The sequence below is a fragment of the Hibiscus syriacus genome, unplaced genomic scaffold (assembly GCF_006381635.1).
Source record: "Hibiscus syriacus cultivar Baekdansim isolate YM2019G1 unplaced genomic scaffold, ASM638163v2 tig00110076_pilon, whole genome shotgun sequence".
Classification (NCBI taxonomy): domain Eukaryota; kingdom Viridiplantae; phylum Streptophyta; class Magnoliopsida; order Malvales; family Malvaceae; genus Hibiscus; species Hibiscus syriacus.
The window spans coordinates 2,366,059-2,373,334 of record NW_024062586.1 but is presented as its reverse complement, the minus strand read 5'-3'; the positions used below and the strand labels follow the sequence as shown (position 1 = coordinate 2,373,334).

General features: G+C 34.0%; 1 non-coding gene across 1 annotated transcript; it reads right to left on the bottom strand.

Moving 5' to 3' along the window:
- Positions 1 to 6,936: 6,936 nt before the first annotated feature.
- LOC120214607 lies at positions 6,937 to 7,043 on the bottom strand. The gene has a single exon (XR_005524885.1). It is a non-coding gene; the product is annotated as a small nucleolar RNA R71 (small nucleolar RNA).
- Positions 7,044 to 7,276: the final 233 nt, after the last annotated feature.

Genomic DNA, 7,276 nt, shown 5'->3' with positions numbered 1-7,276 from the left:
GGATTTGAGGAATTCCATACCTTCATCATAATTTCAAGAACCTTTCGACAGAAGCTACACTCGAATCACTTTATGGTGTGCCAATTCAAGAGCATTTATGCTATTAGTGTTTGAAGACACCTACTTTGTCTTTACAAGTAAAAGTTTGCCATGTAAATTCTTTGCATGAATAAAAAGAAACGTTTTCTTGTAAGTTCTTTTTGTAAAAAATCTTGCTTTGAAAATTTAAAACATGTAGTTTAATTTGAAGTACATAAAATCATGGTGTATTATTGCACAAAAAGTCTTTGAAAAATGCAGTCATTCTGAGGCTAGCAATGTTTTAACATATGGTGGCATGATACATGAAACATTGAAGTGCATAGGAGGTTTCAGATACTTAATGATGATCTGAAATATTTTTCATTAATTGAATGATTTGTCAAATGGAATTCAAGAAGAAAAAAGACAAGTTTAGGTTCAACCAAAAAGGATCAAGACGATCGATTGAGATAAAATGATTATATTTGCAGCACCCATGATGAGACTAAGTCAATAATGGACAACAAAAAGGGGGTCCTTGTTCGAAGAAAAATAAGATACCCCGAAATTTTGTCATTACACACATTTTAGGAATAAATAGGATCATGACATTTATAAATGCATGATGGAAAACACAAAATAACATTTGCAGGTTTTTTTAGAAATTCGATCAATCCCGAAATTTGATTTCCACGAAAGAATAGTGGAAGCAAATCAACCTTGAATTTGATCTTCACGGAAGAGTAGTGAAATAGATTCTTTCAAGTCAATCTGATCTCCTTGGAAGAGTAGTGGAAACAAGCAATGCAATCAATCCTTCATAAAAGAGTAGTGAAGCAAGATCAGATCAAAAGTTCTATCTCCACGGAAGAGTAGTGGAACGAATTTTTATCAAATAAAAAATCACTCGATGAAAACTTCTTATCTTTTTATCTTTGCTTTATTCTTGTTAACACAAAAATAAGCAAAGAGGGGCAGTTTTCGACATTAGTTTTTGTCTGAGTGACATTTATTTTATATATACGTTATAAATATTGTAATAAATATTATTATATTATTATAATTAATTATTACAATTTTACAGGCCCAAATGCACATTAAGTCTGGAGGTTCGATTACAATATGAAGGTCCAAATGCAAAATAAGTTACAACCCAAAGCCCAATTACAACATATCCAGCAGACCCAGACTCGATTCAGGCTTAAATCCCACCCGAGCAGCCCAGCATGCTCAAGAAGCGGACCCAAGTTCGGTTTAGAGTTTCACAAATGTTCCAGTGCCATAAGCTTTCCCAACCATTCGATCCAGATGAAGATGGAATGCTCATCTCTTTCATCAGTTAGCATTTTTACCCTAGCAGTAGCAGTCGTTCCTCCACAGCCACTCAATCAGAGGAGATCTAACGATCCAAAAGGCACCAGCAAAACTCTAGGGTACTGATTGTAACCCTAGGGCTATTCCGGCGGCACCACAAAGGTGATGATGTCCTCGACGCCGAATGCTCCAACCAAAAGTAGCCACATAGTTGCAGCGTCCTCGTCGGATTCACATGATCTGAGTGCATTAAATGCACTCAGCCTCTCTACCACATAGCTCACCACCCCTAGGCTGAGTCACCACCGTAGCTCTGGTAACTCGCCAGGGTACGGTCTTTTAACCGGTCCAAAGGGAGCATCGAAACCCCCTATAAATAGGGATGCACCTACAAAGAAGAGAACAACGAAGAACAAGCCAAGGAAATAACCCAAACCACAGAAAAATCATAAAAAAGACAGAGAGGGAAGTCTTACAGTCATCGGAGATTTCAACCGCCACCGGAGAAGCCAAGTTTCAAAGGTATAAATCTTATATCTACATTGATTAAGGCTATTTTGGAGAAACGGTTGTAGGATTTTGTTTTAGGATGATTAGGGTTTCATTTTGGTGTATTCGGGTAAATTCTGACCACCGTAAGTGGTTGCCAATGGTGGGTGTCGGTGCTGACATACAGTGGTTGACGGTGGTCGGATTCCCTCCGGTGAGGGAATCTTAGAGAGGGACGATAGCTTCTCTCTCTAAGAGAGAAGAAATTTGATGAAATGAGGCTTAAAGCCTCTTAAAACCAGTTTAGGGTCTATATATACCCCTCCCTGAACAATGTCGTTTTGGGGAGAGAGTGTCGGTGCTAAATTGGGTATGGGAAAATCCCATCTGAGGTCCCTGTAATTTTGTAATCCTTCAATTTAGTACTAAAAGCATGTTTTCGCATATTATTATTCAATTTTCAAATATTATTTAATTTTATTTTAGTCCTTAACCGTATATATATAATTTAATTAATTCTACTTTTATCTCGTATTAATAAATTAAGGTAAATTATATAATTAGTCCATAATTTTAGGATTGTTTTAAATTAAGATTAATTAATATAAATATTTTGTGTATTAATTTTTAATAATTAGTATATTATATAATTAATTAATATTTATATTTTAAGATTATTACTTTATATAACTTGTAATTATAGTATAATTTTATAATAAGATTAATGGTATCTATGTTAAATATTTTATATTTATTTATATTAAATTATTTGTAAATTAAATTAATTACAAATTTATAATTTATTGCAAAGAAACTAATTAATAAATACTGGTACAAATTTTGGGCGTTATGGGGGTGTTAATCCTTCCCTATACGTAACCGACTCCCGAACTCATTTTTCTGGTAAATAGACCAGAGTTGTATTATTTTACTAATATTCTTAGGAATTTTATTAAAGTAATATAACATTTTGGTGACCAATCTCACAAAATAAAATATTGGTGGAGACTCTACACCTTGGTATTAAATCTGATTCATGAAGGATAAATACTTACTTTTTCGAGACTAGTTACACCCCTTGAGGTGTACTATTTGAACTCTCCGTCGCCAGGCAGAGAAATGTCTCGACATTTACCATTAATGAAATTTGATAATTACGTCTATACCAAGCCACACAACACTTATCATATTCCAAAGTGAAAGATGAACAAAATATTATGCCCTTGACAACTTTATCTATGCAATTTTCCATAAATTTCAATCATTTCATTTTCATCCAACGGTCTAAATTGAACATGGAAATAAATTCTCAAATCCAATGATCATATTATTTTTCATCATTTCAAAATATGGAAATAATATTTCCAAGTTTAATTTAATAACCTTCAAATTTTCCCAAAATTTCTATTTGACCTGATTTATCAAATTTTTACCATACTTAAACACTATAAAGCTTTTAACATAAATTTCAGATCAAAAATATGACTCCCACCAAAACATCATTCTTGGGGAGAACTATTCATTTACAGGGCCAAAATACATAATGTTTGAAAATTACACTTTTAGTCCCTAAACTTTTAAAAAATACCCTTTTGGTTACTAAACTTTTCCAAAATTTACACTTTAGCTACTAAACTTTTAGATTTTATATTTTGGTCACTAACCAGAATTTTGGGGTATTACATAATCGTTAATCTAGAACAGAATAAGAATTTTATAAACATAAGCATGTTGAAGACATGATACTAAGCAGTAGGTACATACATGATCTAGATCGAGTGCTACCTACTTAAGACTTTTCTGTTCTATCAATGAAGTAAGGGACTCACGCTTCCCTTAGTCCTTGCTAAGGGCCTTGCCGTGAGTACACCACTGAAGTGTCTCTTACACTAATGAATGCACTGGCTACACATTATCTAAATATGACATTGATACTTATGTGCATTTTGTGAATGTGAATCCGAACATACTATGCATTATCTGAATGCAAACCTGACCATGATGTGAATTATTTAAATGCACCCTGACTAGTATATGGTTTCACTTAGCCATCAGATCTTAGTTACTGAGGGAACCCAATATCGCATAGCATCGGTGCAATTCCCAAAAAATATACTGAATGATCTCCTAGTCATCAAATAGATCACTAAATGTGTATTGATGTCACATAGCATCGATACAATTCCCACACAACTAAAGCATTGGCTCAGTCTCACATAGACTACAAGACAAGCTTTAATATATCTTATATACTGGACTGATAGGACTATACATTCACGATTGAAACAAACAAACATGATGTAGGTCTGGTGTGTGGTCGAAGGAATTTTACGTGCATCTTAGAACAACACCCCAACCTACCTTGAATACAAAATAGCCTTGGGGTACGAAAAAAAATTTTACATGTATCGGAGCTTACCTGACTGTACTTAACTGACAAAACTACCCATGTATATCTAAGATGTACATACCATATAACACTGACATCGCTAACCCATTCCTTACATGCGTTCGGGTCTCACACCCTAGTTAGCCCCTGAAATACCTCGTGCACTAGCAATGCCCCCACTAGGTAACTAAAGTAACTTGGGTATACCCTAACATAGTTGTACTCACTATGTAAAGTCATCCTCTTACTAGTCGCTATCTCTTTCATTCTCCTATCTAGAATGTTATGCGAAGGCTTATTTATTAACTGTCGAACTGGCTACCCCAATATCTGGATCGGGTTCATTTCTAAGTAGTTGTACTCTATTTGATTTATCGTACTCCCCTTTAGAACCTCTTGAACTTAAAAGAATGGCTTAATCTTCCTTGCTTCACTAATATTCTCAAAGCTCATACTTTTCGCTACCACTGAATCTGACATATTCATTGTACCACTTATTAGATATCTCATGAATGATCATCGATCCCAACTATCTGTATACATCATCGAAGGAAGATACTTCAACATATTACATTTAATATGGCTACATTTGTTGTAACCTACTCCTACAAGTATTTCTAAGAGTGTTTAGTCATTTATGTCTCTCATGGATTGAATCTTACTACTACGGATTGTACTTAGCTCTTACAGGCCTTAAAGTAGTCAAATCTAACCATCCAAAGTGAGTAGTATCAATACTCTACTTGCAGCATTGATACCCTAGGGTCAAGTATCGATACCCCTATGAGTATTGGTACCAAAACTGCATTTTTTGTGAAAAAAGACCTCAGTATCGATACTGACACCCTAAGTATTGATATTGCAAGGGACGTATCGATACTCCCCATCGTAGTATTGATATTGCCAATCAAATCCCTAATTTTTGCCCCAATTCATTCAGTATTGATATTGTTCATCCTAGTATCTATACTCAAACCCTAAAATAGATATTTACGCTTAAAAAGTACTTAAAACTCATCCTAGAGGCCATAGTTTGATTCTAAATCATTTACTAAAGTTTTATACAGTTAACTTGGGTCCTTACATGTCATAAAACGCATTATTAACACCTAAAACATCTTTTAATCTTGAGATCAAATTTAAACCCTAATCTATTCAACTTTACAAATCTTAGCAAATACTTTAAATTTATGAAAGCTTAATACTCCAAAGAATTAGAAACATACTACCTTGATACTAAGATCTTATAATGAAGCTCCTTTATCTATCAAACACTTTCCATTTTGAATTTGTTGATTTTCCACCATTTTTGCTCAAACAAGAAAAATAAAGACAATGATTCTTAGAATAACATCGAGAAGAGGAAGATTATGGATTAATATTTGAAGCTTAGAGGTGTATTGAAGAACCCCAAACACTTACCTTGAATTTGCTCTAGCTGTGGAGGAGGAATAAATTAGAAATGAAGAATAAGATATGGGAACTCCACGTCCAAAACACACTTAAAAGCCAAAAATATCATCTTTTTTCTTTTAGTAGTCTAATTACACCGTTAGTCCTCCTTAATTTTTCTCATATTTAAAATTCCTCTTTTATGGCTAATTGGGTCCAAATCCAACCCAATTAAACCAAAAAACATAAACCATTAAATATATGGGTCTACTTACCTATGATTATGCACATATGGTTTTTTAATGAGAAATATAAGTTCAATATTGTGAATTAATCTTAACGTAACTCATAAGTGTAGTACTTCAGCATTAATAATGTGTTAAGTAACCCAAATATAATAGCATATAGGGTTCATTTTATTAGAATGATTCATTAATTGTTGTGGCATTTCCCTGCTCTTTAACATTGATAAACTCACATTTTACTCTTATTTGTCACTCATCACTTCAACTCTTCTTTGTTTTACTTTAACTCTACTGTAAGAAACTTGCTCCCTACAGGTTCGACATTCGTACCAATAATTTGTTACCACTTTATTATTTGGACAATAATGTATACTTGCACTTTCGCTATAGCATATAGCTAGCATCATGTGTTTGGCACCATTGTCGGTGTGCAACAGTTTTACTTTAGAGTTTATTAATTAGTTGCTCATTTGTTTTTTTTTGTAGATACTTACATCTTTATTTCTAGTAGTATTCCCTGAAGTGGAAATGATTTAAATCTATTCGATCTAGAGATAGAAAGAACCTTTAGAAGATGTTTTAGAGAAGCTGTAATAAATCGAGCATCTATGGCTAGACAAGGGAACGATATTCTGTCTCCGCTGTAGAATGATAATGATGTTGAATTGTCTGCTAGAAATTGAGTAGGACATTAATTTTGCAATATGGATGAACGCAACTGACCCATCCAAAAACATGTAGTGCCAATACTCAATGATTTATATACTGGCATAGTGCAACCAGTGATTAATGCTACGAATTTTGAATTGAAGCTGGTCGTGTTTCAAATGTTGCAATCCATGTGACAGTATTAAGGGTCCAGCACTGAAGATCCTTGAGCACATTTACTAGCATTTATAGAGGATTGCGACTCGTTTGTTCAGCAACGTGTTTCTGTGGAAGAGTTGAAGCTAAAGTTATTCCCTTATTCGCTGAAAGATAAGGCTAAAGCATGGTTGAATTCACTATCGCATGGTGATATAGCATCCTAGAATGAGCTAACACAAATGTTTTTGCTCTGATTTTAACCAACCCAATATGAATGCCAAACTTTAAAATGACCTTAATTCATTCAAACTGTTGGAAGATGAAAGCTTGTATGAGGCATGGGAAAGATTCAAGGATTTCCTTTAAAAATGTTTGATGCATGGGTTTTCACATTGGACTCAAATGGAGATGTTCTACAATAGGCTGAACATACACACTTGTATGGTAGTTTATGCTTCAGTAAACGGAACTTTTTTTGACAAAACATATTATGAAGCCTATGATATTCTGGAAAGGATATCAACCAATGATTGTCAGTACCCAAATAGGAGGTACATGTTTAGCCAACGCAATGTTGCAACAGTGGATTCTGATGCGTTTAACTCTATGGCACCCTAAA